The 14889-nt window shown below is 38.3% G+C and overlaps 1 protein-coding gene across 5 annotated transcripts in view; it reads left to right on the top strand.

Annotated features, from left to right (window-relative positions):
- Erbin (erbb2 interacting protein) overlaps positions 1-14889 on the top strand; it is a 103761-nt gene continuing 88872 nt past the window's right edge. For 4 of the 5 annotated variants that reach the window (XM_050160336.1, XM_050160337.1, XM_050160338.1 and 1 more), the window contains exon 1: positions 667-808. The gene's annotated coding sequence lies outside the window, so the exon portion shown is untranslated. Of the gene's footprint in view, positions 228-666; positions 809-14889 lie in introns of those variants that run through there. The other variant, XM_050160339.1, reaches the window with a different exon arrangement.

Genomic DNA, 14889 nt, shown 5'->3' on the forward strand with positions numbered 1-14889 from the left:
CCTTCGGCGGAGGACCCAGTCGGGGCCGGGAAACTCCTGACACAAGTGGCGAGCAGGAAGCCAGCGCGCACCCCAGCCCCCACCGGAGCAGCCGCACTGCTGCGGGAGGCAGCTCCACATCCGCCTCGCCCTCACGGGAGCCTCGGCGGGGCCCCGAGCCGCGGAGGAAGGGCAGGAAATCATGTCAAGCCGAGCCTCGAGACGGCTGCCCTGAGACACCCCGAGAGGTAAAAATAAATAAATATTTTTTTTTCTTATGAAGAGCGTCGAGCAGCAGTCGCCAAGTTCGTGGGCCGGAAACGATACTTTTAGTCGGCTTCGCTTTGCCCGAGTTGCCTCGCTTCTTGCTCTCGTGTCGGAGTGGTTTGGTATTTTAGGCGCTGAGTAGTAGGAACTGATGTATGTTTGGGGTTTTGTTTTGCCCGGTCTACCGTCTGGATTCCTTTCTTTCTGAAATGGGCTTGTAAGAATGCTGTGGGACGGAAAGTTTGCAGCCATCGGAAGAAAGAGTGCCTTTGTTCGGCCGAAGGTGCACAAGTTTTTAGTATTCCGGGACGTATACAACGTGTAGTAAATCGCTGAGCCCGGCAACTTTGGTTTCGGAAGAAAGTTAAGTCTCTGCCGGGAGAGACGGATTCGCTCTTACCGAGATGGCTGCCACATTTGTTTATGTTGGTGCCGATTGTTTTGGCTCTGGCGTTAATCTTACGTGGAGCTCGTTTTGTTAGGGCTCCAGGGGTTCTTTGGACTTTAGAACCCATCTGTCTGCCGTTCTCGGTTGGCTTCTCCGGACAGCTGAGGCTAAGTCGTAAGTAATGTGTTCTTTTCAGTCTGTAGCGTACAGTGCTTGTTTGGCTACTTGATTGGAGACAAGGAGCTGCTAGATTTTTCTTGAAACTGGTGTTCTAGGAAGCAGAACGAGGTCGTGAAGATTACGGGTACAGACAGAAGGATATGGCTACAAAAACAAAGCAAAACCCCAAACACCTGCAAGTGGTTGATTGGTCAGGACTTGGGTGCAGTTCCGAGTAGGGATGTAGGAAGGGAAGAGAAAGAAAACGCTTCAGATCCTCGGGGGAGGCACATTGTGGGACAGAGCGGCGCTGTCTGCTGCTGTGTGACTCTCAGATTCTCGCGCTGGCCCCCATCTGTTTTTGTTTGCTTCTGCCTACTAAGTGAATAGGTACGGACTGTGCGAGCAGGAACTCGTGAAGCATGGCCGACATTCCACCAGTCAGACTTAGGAACGCCTCTGAACCAATGGGGGTCGGCTTCGTGGGGGAAACTAGTTCTGGCTGCAGTAAATCTGCTGTCTTTACCCCTAGTCGTGTTTCAACTGCGTGCCTTTTTAAGTTTAGTCCCCCCCCCCCGTGCTTTCATAGTAAAGGGAGGTGACAGAAAATACTGTGCTTAAAAAGTAAATATTAATTATAGGTAGATGTAGTTTAAGCTTAAATTGATGTTTAATCAGATGCTACCGAAATAATTACCAGAAACCCGAGGAAAAAGAGTTGACTTTTTTTAGTTGAGAGAGGAAAGGTAGGTTTTAAAGATCAGGATCAAATTAGTTCACAGCTTGTTCTTGGCTGTATCGCTTTTATGAAGTACATTTCAAAAAAAGAATCATTCCAATATTTATATTGTTTTGTTATTAGGGCCTGCTCTCTGGGGTTTTTGTTTCCATTTTTATTTTATTGGTAAAATTTGTGAGCCATCAAGTTATTCCTATTAAAAGTCCGATTGCTTTATGAAGGAATTTAAAGTGCATAACTGGCGGACTTTATGATTTGGGGACGTATAATTAGGCAGCAAAAGAGGTTATTCTCTAGCATATGAAAGAGGGGAACAAAATAAATGACATTGAACTTCAGTTTCCTTTTATGGCTTCTGCTTGGCTTCAGAGCAGCAGCGCCTTAATAGAGCAAGTCTAGAGAGAAACCCTTTGCAGAGATGACAGGCACTGCGTTACTTCTGGATGCAGATGACAACACTGGACTATGCTGCTTAGCGCCCCCACCCACTCAAGAAGGACTTTGTTTTTCTTTTTTAGAGAGAGTAATATGTTTAGGTTTTGACATTTTAAAAATGAGGTGTTCCACCTTTGTTCACCTTTGGTTCCCTCTTTTTCTTCAACAAGACATTTATTTTGCATTTTACTGAAAGGTAAATTTAGCACCAAATTAGCTAATGAATTTTAGGTTTTATACTCGTCTCAAACCAAATATTTTTTTGAAGTCTTGTTTAAAATGCAACAAAGGTTTGAAGAGAGATTTCTTTTTTAAAAGACAGTGATTTGAAGTCTATCTCAGTGGACTCAAATTTTATGTGTTTTCAGTATTGTTTGAGGGAGGTTCCCCTGCTGGATTAAATTGTGAAACAAAGTACTTCCCAATGTGTTTGCCTGTCTTGCTTAGAAAGACTTGTTAATGAAAGTAATCTTGGGCTTTCAAAGCTCCTCCTGATTTTGTATTATTACGTTTCCTTGGCATTTAAGAACAGGCTATTTTGAACGTCATGTATAAAATGCTTAGCGAGGTTCAAGAATGGAAACAGTTTTTATTGTGTACTGTTTCTTAGCCAAGTGACTACTCTAGAGGCATTTTACATTTATCATTGGTAATAAATCAGTGAAATTTGGTTGTGTTAGACCTTTTTATGTTTTTTATTTTTGACTTTTTTATTTTAAAAAATTAATGATGAACAATATCTGCCAAGGATCATACTTTAAATTTTCAGAAAATTATGTATTTGGCATTATTTGAAATAATTGCTTATTGATAATATGATTTTAGAGATTAAGCTTCTTTTTGTTGTAGAAATAGATACTCGCAATATTTACAAAGCATTTAGGCTTACACAGAATTAGAATGATGTTGGAGATCAAATACATTTCTTTATAATTGCTGTTTCTTCAGTCTCCTTTAAGTATACCTACTTTGTTTCCTGCATCTTAATCTTGACTCTATCTTATTCATCCATTTGTGATGTTTTGATTGTTGAAACCACAGCCACACAGGATGGCTTTCCTTTTCTTTCTTGACAGCAGTGTTACACTTCCGTAACTGTTCATAGTAGATTAGTTCTTGAATGCACACTGCTTTTGTTGTAGAACATGGATATATGAGCTGTATTCTATCATATCTACTTCTGAATTAGCTAGGGAGATTGTTTCCCCCTCCACTTTATAGTTTCTCTTCCCTTGGTATCTTTTGTTATTTACTCTGAATAAGTATCTCCCATTTCTCAGTTTACATTTTATCTTCTCTCTCAGTGTTTGGTTTCCTAATTTTAAAACTTGCTGTTATTCAACTTTCTCTTCTAATTTCTTTAGTTTTTAAATTTTTCTTTAATTAATGTTACTTGTTTATCCTATTTTTTCATGTTTACGAATTATTTAGGTTTTTTTTTTTGCCTTTCCTCTTTCCCAAAAGTTCTTAGTCCATGCATATTGCTCCTCAAAGTGTTTGAAACATGAAACAGAAAAGTTGATTTGGTCAATTTGTTTAATTTGATGTTTGCATTCCAACTCCATGTACACGGAAGTGTTTCAGTGCTTGTTAGCACACTGCTTTGTTTTTATGCAGTTCTGAAAGTTCTCTTTTTCTACCCGAGTGCCTCTCAGGTAGTTTTTTCAGGTTGTATATATTCTTGTGTCTTGATCCATAATTGCATTGGTATTCTGTCACACATTATTTTTGTCACTTCCAATTTCGTTACATTGAATGAAGGCCTTGGCATACCTTATTAATGATAGTATGTAAGAGAATAGAAAATAACATTAGAAAATATGTTGAAATAAGAGCGGCGGGGCTGCGTCCCCAACACTCCAGTCGCTTGGCTAGCTCATGCCCGAAATAACAACACACCAACTGTATTCATTTGAGAACTGCTTGGCCCCTGAACTCTAGCCCTTACAGGCTAATTCTCACACCTGGACTAGCCCATTTCTAATGATGTGTGTAAGCACCCCAAGGTGCGCTTACCAGGAAGAGTCTAGCCTTCGTCCATCCTGGGAGAGTGTAGCATGGCAAGCATGGCGTCTCTGCTCCAGAGCAGAGCTGTCGAGTCTCTCTGGGAGCAGAGCAGAGTCTGACCTCACTTCCTCTTCCGCCCAGAATTCTATTCTGTTTACTCCTCCCATCTATGTTCTAAGCTGAGGGCCAGCCAAGCAGTTTCTTTTATTGCTCAGCCAATGAAATCAACAGATTGATATATGACACTCCCACATCAAAAATAAACGTAAAATAAAGCTCTACTGATATGTATCTATGAATTTAAGAATATATATTATATTTTAAGAAACCCTAGGAAACAACAAAATGGCATGTGTATAATAAAAATAAGTATAATAAAGCCTGTGAAGTTTATTTATAGGGACACTCTTATTTAGATTTTTGTGCATAGTAAGCTATTTCTTTTTGTTGTGCTAGAAGAATTGAGAAAGGCACATTGAAAGCACCATGAAATTATGACTAATGAGTATTACAGTGAGAGAATGGGAAAATGGAAAGAAGATTAAATAACTTGGAAAGTAAAGATGTTCCTGAACTTGTGATGGGTTTGGATGCTGATAGCTGAAACTAATCAAGAATGCATTCAGTACACCACACCTACTGAGTATTATGGATTAGCCTAGACTACCTTACCCATGCTCAGAACACTTACTAAATCCTTCAGTTGCACACAATCATCTAACACAAAGCTTAGCTTAAAACAGTGTTTAGTATCTCATGTAATTTATTGAGTACCTGTATCAAAAAACTCTGGCAACCCAGGTCACTGTAGGGCACGTTTGTTTGTTTGTTTGTTTGTTTATTTTTGTGGCTCCTAAGAAATATCATCCCTGGTTGAATAAGTGATCATTTTAAGTAGTTTCTGTTGAGTGTATATCACTTTTATATGTTGTAAAGCGAAACAGCCATACATTGAATCTTGTTATTTCAGAGACCAATTTGTAGTCTGAACCACTTATTTTGGGACAGAATGCCTTCTTTACATTTCATTTGCAGGTTGGAGGAGTCATTTGTTGTAATGTGGTTTGATTATGAGAAATCGTAATGGTCCTAAGGTTATATGGTGTTTTGAATTTAGAATCACCAATACTTCTATACACTGAGAACCCCCTAAGTGTTTGGGTTTGTGCCAGCTATTGGTTACTATTCTGTTAGAAATTAAAACAAAATTTAAAAATAACAGCAAGCCATTGCATACTAACATTGTTTGAACAAAAAATGTAATGATTTTCCAGAACAAATACAGTTGTGACATGGTATCCATGGTGAATTGTTTCATTTTCACCACGACTATTTTGGTCCCTTCTTTATAACGGCTTAGTAGTTGTTGTGGCCTAAGCACATCTGCCGAGACACCTTAAAGCAGCTTCAGATGACTTGTATACTAAATCCAGGGGAAATACTAGGCGAACAGTGTGAAGTACTGCAATTTTCCCCAAGAATTTTCAACATGGTTGAACCTAGGGATTTGGAGGACTGGCCATAATAAAAAGAAGGATTTTTTTTTTTGCATTTTTGCAAGTTACTTATGTTGGACTTAATGGAAAGGAGTTCAGATCTCATACATCACTTTCTTCCATCTGTGGTAGTATGTTGTTTTGATTGAAATATATACATTTCTAGAAAAGGGAGGGCTGTTTTCAAACATTCTTATGGGGATACTTATGGGGACTCTGAGTTATGGGAGAATCTTGAGACTTACTCTTTCAGCTCACTCATTGGTTTTCAGTTCTTAATCATTTGTTTTTGCAATACAGTTTCTAAGAACTCCTCCCACCCCCAGAAGTTGTTTTTTTTTTTTTTCAGTTGTATTTTGGTATACAGGTAATTTAGATTCTTTGAGATAATGCTTAATTGTTTCTGTATCTTATTTGAAGTTTGATCTTATTGTACCTGGTAGATCTGTTAATGCTCTTGGGTTTTCTTCAAATACTGTATTTTACTTTTTGGTAGTGGGTAAAGTTTTTATTAATGGCCTACTATGTACCTTATTGGTCATTTAAGCATATTTTCCCAACCCAAGTGAATACTTGTTTCTTGCTTTGGTAATTGCTTAGAAGAGGTGTGTTGTACTAATGTGTTTAGCTTTAGGATGTATGTGGATCTCTTGGCTTCTTGGTACAGGTGTTTCTTGCCCTTCAGGAGATGCCTTCCTATTTTCAGAATCCTGCTGGCTTGTCAGTTTTCCCACAGTACAGATAGCTATGTTGGAGCTTCAGCACGTTCTACTAGTTTGTTTACAAGTTGACCAACTGCTCAGTCACAATTCTTCCAGTCCTCCTTGCTAAGAAAATTTAGTAATTGTGGAGATATTTTCTGCTTGTTTTTTAACATCTACCCCTCATATGTATAGTAATAACAGTACTTGTTTATCCTTTGGTTATAAAAGGTTCAAATGCTTGTAGCCACTGATGGTACCAAACCCTATAATTGTATGCCCTTTCTGTCTTAACTAAGCGCTTGCTACATACTGTGGTTGTAACTTTTTTTTTAGTTTTAATTTTTTTAAGTGGTAAAAACTGATTTTGAGGGACCCAACCTGCTGGACAGGTAGTCTACCATATAGCTGTAGCCCCAGCTACAGTAGCTATAACCTTTGCTGTTTAAGGTGGGATAGCAAACTACTGTAAATTTCTCTACAGTTTCACAGATAGAAAGAAGATTCCTGTTGTTGATTTGGAGACAGGGTCTCGTGTAGCTTAAGCCATGAACTCACTGTGTGACTGAGGTTGGCCTTGAACTATGATCCTCCTGCCTCTAAAAGTGCTTGGGATTATAGGTGTGTACCACTACACCTGGCCAGAAGATGGACTGATTGTTAATGTGGATTTTTAGCAATTTCAGCATGTTTCTTTTCCCTTTATTATTGAGAATTTGTACTTTTTACTGAAAAGGAACTGGCTTTTCTTCTGCTTATTAGCCTATTTAATAGCCTATTTACTTTTTGGTCCATTGAGTAAAAATAAGCTTTACATGAACACAAGCCCTGTATCTGATACCCTAAATGGCTATTAAGTGGTTGACAGGTAGGGAGTATATACAGTATGGATGTACTGGAAAGGGATAATATAAGCTTTTACTTAGAATTGTTTATTTCTGGAATTTTCTGTCAAATAGTTTTAGACTATGGATGACTTCAGATAACTGAAACTGTAGGCCATAGAACTAGGTAACCTGCATTTGATGTCAACCTTTCCTCGCCAATCCTTCGTAGCTGCAGATTGCCTTGTAGGTATATTGTTTCCAGGTTTTTAAAATGGCCACAGACTTCTTGAAAGCTTTCTTATTTGAGGTTTCTTTGGGTGTGTGTGTGAGGGAAAGAGAGATAGGGTCTTATGTAGTCCAGACTGACCTCAAACTCACTCTGTAGCCAAAGATAACCCTAAACTCCTGATGTATCTCCTAAGTGTTTGTGATTACAGGCAATAACAAGACATAAAAGTTGAATCTATTTGTTCTTTAACCTGTTTGACAATAAATTGCCCATCTGATGCCCTGTTGCTCTGAAATACTTCCGTGTTTATTTCTTATAAAGAAGGATATGTCACATGATCACATGACTGTCCTAGTTATAATGTAACAGGAACACAACCTTCTCAACCCTATTAGTTGTCTTTATATGTTACAATTGCTTGTCACTCTGCTCCTGAATGTGGAACAATTTCTTTCAAGGCATGGATACAGTTGAAAACTACAGGCCTCATTATTTTGTAGAATATTACTTCATTTTCAATTGTCTAATAGTTTTCATATTTAGTTTTACATTGGATTTCATAATTAGATTGTTATGATTAGCTTTTCAGCATCCTTATCAGAGATTTACAGTTTTTTTGTGTTCTCATGGCATCAGAATATTCTGTCATTTTCAGTTGCCTGATATTTTTCATATTTAGTTATTACATTGGGTTTCATATCATTCTCCACCTGGCGATTCTTTTGAGGCAGTTTTCTCCCTGAATCTGAAGCTCATGGTTCTTTTCTTTCTCTAGGCTGGAATCTAGCAAGCCTCCCATCTCCGTCCCCTAGGATGGGCTCACAGGCTTGTGCAAGATACCTGACTTAATCTGTGGATACTGGGATCTGAACTCCAGTCCTCAGGATTTGTGTTGCAAGTGCTTTTCATTATTGAGACTTCTCTCCAGACTCACCAGTGTCTGGGTACTTGTATTTATTGCTCTTAGAATGCTGCTGCCCCAGGCCTTCCAGTTTACAGAGCAAGGGAATCTTTTTATGGACTCATATTTGTATTTGCATTTATGTGAGACTACGAGTTTACAATAACGCTAGCTCTAATGTACACAAACAGATTTTTTAGTTATTTTTTACATTTTCTTTTGCTTTACTGGGGATCGGACTGGAACCTCTACTTGTATCTCTAGTTCTCTTTTTCGCTTTGTATTTCAAAAAATGTCGTACTACATTGCTCAGGCTAGTTTTGAACTCTGAAGCAGTATTTCCGCAGGTTCCTCCACGTCCTCCCTCCTCAACAGTGAATTACAGAACTTTTTGTTTTTTTAAGATTTATTTATTTATTATGTATACAACATTCTGCCTTGATGTATGCCCACACGCCAGAGGAGGGCGCCAGATCTCAGTACAGATGGTTGTGAGCCACCATGTGGTTGCTGGGAATTGAACTCAGGACCTCTGGAAGAGCAGCCAGTGCTCTTAACCTCTGAGCCATCTCTCCAGCCCCAAATTACAGAACTTTTATCACTAAACCTTGCTCATTCTTTGTCTGTCTACCTTTGTTCAGTATTATAACATCTCTGACAGTGAAAAGTAGTTTTTCTTCTTTGTGTGTGTGCGGGTAGTGGGGGTGGAAGGGGAGGAGAATGAATTAAGGCAGACTGTTTTAAAATGGCACTCTGAACTGGGAGTCACTGTAGGCATTGGACATGCTAGGTTAAGTGATCTTTCTAAGCTGTATCCAATCTGATTTTGGCACTTTTGCTGTTACTCTTAGACTAGTTTCCTATAGAGGAAGTGATTTTGATACATCTATTCCTTTTTGGGGAGGGTTGTTAATGGGTGCAGGCATTTGAGTTTGTTGGAGGAAGCCAGATCAGGAAGTCCAGTGTCTCTCCACCTTATTGGCTTGAGATGGGATCTCTTTATGAGCTGGAAATCCACCTTCTTTGACTAGGCTGGCTAGCAAGGGAGCTGGTAGCATCTGGTTGGCTCCATCCTCAGTGCTGGGGATAGGAACACACATGCTTGCAGAGCAAGTACTCTCTTTTACTCATGGAACTTTTCCCTAGATCCTCTTGTACCATGTTGAAATTCTATTGTTTATACCACCCCAGAATTTGAAGCATACACCTACACGATCCTGATGGCCTTGGTTTTCAAACCACAGGTCAATTCTAAACTTTGGAGTGGAGGTGGTTATATTGGGATCTATGTAAGAAACTTGTAATCTAAACATGAATCTCTCTCTTTTTTTTTCACTCTATCATCTGCCCTAGAATCAATAGGTTGGACTTTCCTAGTCTTGGAGATTTTGGACATGATTTGAGGAGCATACTAAGATAGCTTTATGTGACCAGGTGGTGGTGGTACACGCCCTTAATCCCAGAATTTGGGAGGCAGACACAGGCAATCTCTTGTGAGTTTGAGGCCAGCCTGGTCTACAAAGGAAGTTCCCGACAGCTAGGACTGTTACACAAGGGAACCCCTGTCTCGAAAGAAAAACAGAAAGCAAGCAAACAAACAAAAAAGGTAGCCTTATGCGAGTAGATCTACTTTTAGGTTTTAAGGAAAGTCCCAATCAAGCATCCTGAAAAATATCTCATGGACTTTAGATGCCCTGTGATCTCTGGGGACTTAATGAAATGTGGTTTATTGTCTTGGTATACTGTGTATTAGGAGGGGGCTATACATAGTAGATACTGTTTCATATGTCGTAGGTAAGAGAAAGCGATTTCTAAACCAGAGATCATACTAGTCATCTTTTTTTTTTTTAAGGCAAAGAGCAAACAAGCAAACTTTGTTTTCTTTTTTTAACTTAGAAATTTTACTATTACTAGTGTGGGGGGGGGCGGGGCAGGGGCATTCAGGTACCATAATGAAGGGCAGAGGACAGTTTGTGAGAGTTGATGCTCTCTTACCATGTGGGCTCTGGCTTTGCAACAAGTGCTACTTGCTGAGCCTATGAACCCATCCCTTGGCAATCATTGTAGTCATTTTCTTTACCATTGTTCTTAGCTATGGAAATTGTTTCTAGTCTTATCAGTTTTGTTTTGTTTTGATTTTTTCTTTCAAGATAGGTTTTCTGGGTATAGTACTGGCTGTCCTGTATTACCAACTGGGCTATATATCTGCAAACCCCCAGAGGAAGATTTTATTGCTGCCTGGGGACTTCCGTTAAACTGTTTCACACTTGCTTTCTGTAGCATCTTCAGCTGTGAAAATAAGAAGCAAAAGGGAACTTAGTAAACTCTGAATATTTATAGAGAAAAAAAGGTTCTCGTGTTGATTCTTTTAATCAGAGTTGGTCCTTTCTGTGTCCTTGTGTTTGAAGAATTCTTCAGTCATCTGAGAAGGACCTCTTGAGCACTGCTTCTGTACTGATTCTTTTTCTCCCGAAAAACAATAAAAAAAAAACCACACCACTGTCTACAGACATTTTCCTTGAACTCCTATTTCTTTTGGTTAACAAAAAAGGAAACTGTTAGCTCAGTTGAGGAATGAAGAAGGTCTGGAGATAATTTAGTTTATCAGTAACATAAAGTAAGATTGGAAATACAAATCCAGTTTTCCCAACTTTATTGCTTTCACCCTTATATTAGTATTTCTTAAGTATGTTTGACAAATCTGATTTCTTTAGAATAGTACTATTTCCTAAAGATTAAATTAATATTAGAGAAGAAATGTTGGAGTTCACTTAAGTCAGGGAATTCTGGATTAATATACTTTTTCCTTTTTGGCAAATGCCATTATTATAGTTTTTAAATTTTAGAAATAGCTAGAACACAGTTCACTTTACAAGAAATGTTAGTATTAATATTTGAGCCAGTAAGTTCCACAGAGAAGTTTGTTTTAAAGCAGTATGCAGTTCTTCAACATGATTTTTTAAAGCAGTATGCAGTTCTCAAACATGATTTCAGATTTTTGTTTTTCCAAATACATATAAGCTCTCTGTGTAGTTTCTGGTTTACAAAAAAAATTGCTATCAACTGAAATACCATGTCATATTTCCATTTCTTGTATTCTTGTGGCACATTCCTTGCACTTGGTAAGCTAATCTGATATATTGTTACTAACTTGAGTTCATTGTTTATTTTAAACTTTGATCTGTATGTTATATTATTGTTGAGGAATGTATAATGACTTTGGTCTATCATTATTGCTAAGACTAGCAATAATGTGTTGGTGATGTGATTAACATGAAAGAAATGGCAGCTTTGGTATTAGGGATGACAGTGAGGATCTAAGACAGTTATTTTATCTGAGATCCAGTTGTCTTTTACTGACTCTTACATGTGAATAATGTATTACTAATGTGAAATTACTTGTAGTCTTGAAGAAATAAAATCATAAACATTTGGTAATTTTTGTCTGGAAAGTTGAAATTAAACATTTTATTTCTGAGAAATAGGAAAATGATTACAGATCCATTTAAAAACAAATTAATCAGTTATCGAAACAGCCTCACTACGTAGCTGAAACTGGACTCATGATCCTGAGTGCTGAGATTTCAGGTTTATGGCCCTGTGTTTTACTGTGAAAACCCAGATTTTTATCTACAACTGCTGTCAACTTCTAGATAATTTTGACTTAGTTCAACTCAAGTACCGTAGTTGCCATTGACACATCTTCCCAATATTTACAGAGGCTCCCGCCCCTGGGATTTTTCTCTTTAGTTTTCTGATTGTGGTAAAATACACATAAAATTCACTTTGATTTTCCTTTTCCCCTAAAGGTAGAAAGGAAACTCTATTCAAGCAATAGTCAGATTAAAAAGGCGTACTTTGTTAAGATTGACTGCTAGCCACATGAGTGAAGGTACTAAAGGAGTCTCATATAGCTGAGCCTATCTTTGGACTTGCTGTGTATCTAAGGGCTGAGGGCTGACTTTGAATTCCTGGTCTTCCTGCCTTCACCTCTCTGGTGCTGAGATTACAGGCATTCACCACCACTTCTGGCTTCATCATTTTAGAGCATACAGTTTTAATCTTGTGCATATATTGTAGCATACTTGCCTCCATCAGCTATCTCTGGTATTCTTTGTTTTATAAAATTGAAACATCTTATTAAAAGTAACTTTATGCTCACCAAGTCCCTGACAACTACCATTTTACTTTTTGTCTGTATTTTTTTGATTATATGATATGTATCTTAGTATAATATCTTTAGGGTTTATCTACATTAAGCCTGATACTAGAATTTTCTTGACCATGACAAAGGCAATTTATAGAAGAGATTATTCAGGTTTATGGTTTGTGCTGGTTAGTTGTTGCTGTTGTTGTTGTCAATTTGACACAAACAAGGGTCATTTGGGAAGATGAAACCTCATTGAAGAATATGCCTCCATCAAATTACCTTTAGGCAAGTCTGTGGGTACATTTTTTTTTTTTGATTAAAGAGTGATGTTAAAGGGTCCAATCCACTGTGGGTAGTGCTACCCTTGGACAGGTAGTTCTGGGTTATATAAAAAAGCAAACTGCTGGGTGGTTGTGGTACATGCCTTTAATTCCAGCACTCCAAGGCAGAGAGGCAGGTTGACTTCTGAGAGTTTGAGGCTAGCATGGTATACAGAGTGAGTTCAGGACAGTCAAGACTGTCACACAGAGAAACCCTGTCTCAAAAAAAAAAAAAAAAAAAACCCACCAGACAAACAAACAAACTGAGCAAGGCAGTAAGCAATGTTCCTCCATGGCCATGACAATTAGGGAAATACAAACAAAATAAGTTAGATTTTATCTTACCTAGGTCAGAATAGCTATGATTTAAAAAAAAATCAACCAAGGTGGGCAAGGGTTTGGGGAAAGGGGGAACCCTCATTTACTGTCAGTGGGATTGCATATTGGTGCTGCCAATCTGAAAATCAAGTGTGGAGAATTCTCAAGCTAAAAATAAATCTACCATATGGCCCAACTATATACCACTGATTGCCATATGCCCAAACGACTCCATATCCTATTCCACAGATACTTGATTGCCATATTCATCGTCACTCTGTAGACCAGGCTAGCCTTGAGCTCAGAGATCCCAGAGATCCATCTGCCTCCCAAGAGCTGGGATAAAAGGCATGGGTCACCACCTCCCAGCTGTCATTAAGTATTTTAAAGGTGCATATTAGTATTCTGTAGAGAATTTGAAAATTTTGATGCCCACTCCTTCTGAAATTTAAAATACCTGAAGTAAGCAGTTCCACTCCCATCTGCCCAAGAGAACTGAAAACATGAATTTAAAATATGTTGGGAGCAGCTTGTATAGTTCCTAAGTGACTGAATTCAAATATTTAATTAAAAGATAGATAAACAAATAGAAGGAGATGCCACTCTGCAGTTAGATGAATTTCAAAAACATTGTTTAATGAAAGAAGCCAGACACAAGAGTATAATATTGTATGATTCTATTTACTACGAAATGTTAGACTCCAGCTCTAACATTAGATGTGAAGAGTGATTGCCTCTGGACAGTAGGGGTGTTAACTGGATAGAGGGTTTATGGAAAGGTTTTGGGTAATGAAAATGTCCTGAAACCCCAGTATAATTGTATATACATTTAAAATGTGTTCATTTCATTGTATAGACATTTTGCCCCCCAAAAAAGGAAGGTGAAATGACTTGGTAGATAAAGACATTTGCCACCAAGCCTGGCAACATGAGTTTATGTGTGTCATGGCATGTCTTCTTCCACCAATAAATAAATGAATATAGTAAGAATTTTTTTAAAAAAATGAAACAGGGCTGGAGAGATGGCTCAGTGGTTAAGAGCTCTGGCTGCTCTTCCAAAGGTCCTGAGTTCAATTCCCAGCAACCACATGGTGGCTCACAACCATCTGTAATGAGATTTGATGCCCTCTTCTGGCCTTCAGGGATACATGCAGGCAGAGCTCTGTATACATAATAAATAAAATTTAAAAAAAAATAAAAAAATGAAACAAAAATATGTACATGTCTAGGTCCTGCTTGCCAGAGATTCTGATCTAATTTGTTTAGGTGATGGCTTAGGCATTGGATTCTAATGTACAGTCATAACTAAGAACTTTGAGTTCAGCTAGGCAATGCTGGCATAAGCCTTTTATCCCAGGAGGCAGGAGGATCTCTGTGAACTGGAGGCCAGCCTTTGTTGTTTTTTTTCCCCATTCTTTTCTCTTTTGGCTCTTTCTTCTTTGTGTGTGTGTGTGTGGGGGGGGGGGTGTCTGCTACTGCCTAGTCTTAGCTTGGCTTGTTTCTAGACAGCTTTTCTTTGCTTAAATTATCCCATCTACCTTTTGACTCTGGGTTTTTATCTTTCTCTATTTCTGTATACCTTTCTTTAGTTCTTGCTTCGTTGCCAGCTGTGTGCCTGGTGCCTGGAATCTCCCTCTCCTTCCTTTTCTCTTGCTCTTCCTCTCTGTGTTTTTCTGTTTATTTTTTCTGCCTGGTAGCACCACCTTTTTCTCTGTCCTGCCTAGCTATTGGCTATTTAGCTCTTTATTAGATCAGTCAGGTGTTTCAGGCAATGTACTTGCTACACATGTAGACTGACATGTAGTATGTTATATTGTCAAACTACAGGTAGACATTGCTGTTTATAAGATTTGCTGACAAAAACTTTGATAAATTAAAATTTTAAAACAAAACAAATCTTCATCTCTTAATTTACTGGATATTTACAGCTTATTAAAATATTGTGCAAAAAGCAAAACAATCTACCCACTCCA

The sequence above is a fragment of the Alexandromys fortis genome, unplaced genomic scaffold (assembly GCF_014885135.2).
Source record: "Alexandromys fortis isolate MF-2015 unplaced genomic scaffold, M_Fortis_MF-2015_v1.1 scaffold_76, whole genome shotgun sequence".
Taxonomy (NCBI): domain Eukaryota; kingdom Metazoa; phylum Chordata; class Mammalia; order Rodentia; family Cricetidae; genus Alexandromys; species Alexandromys fortis.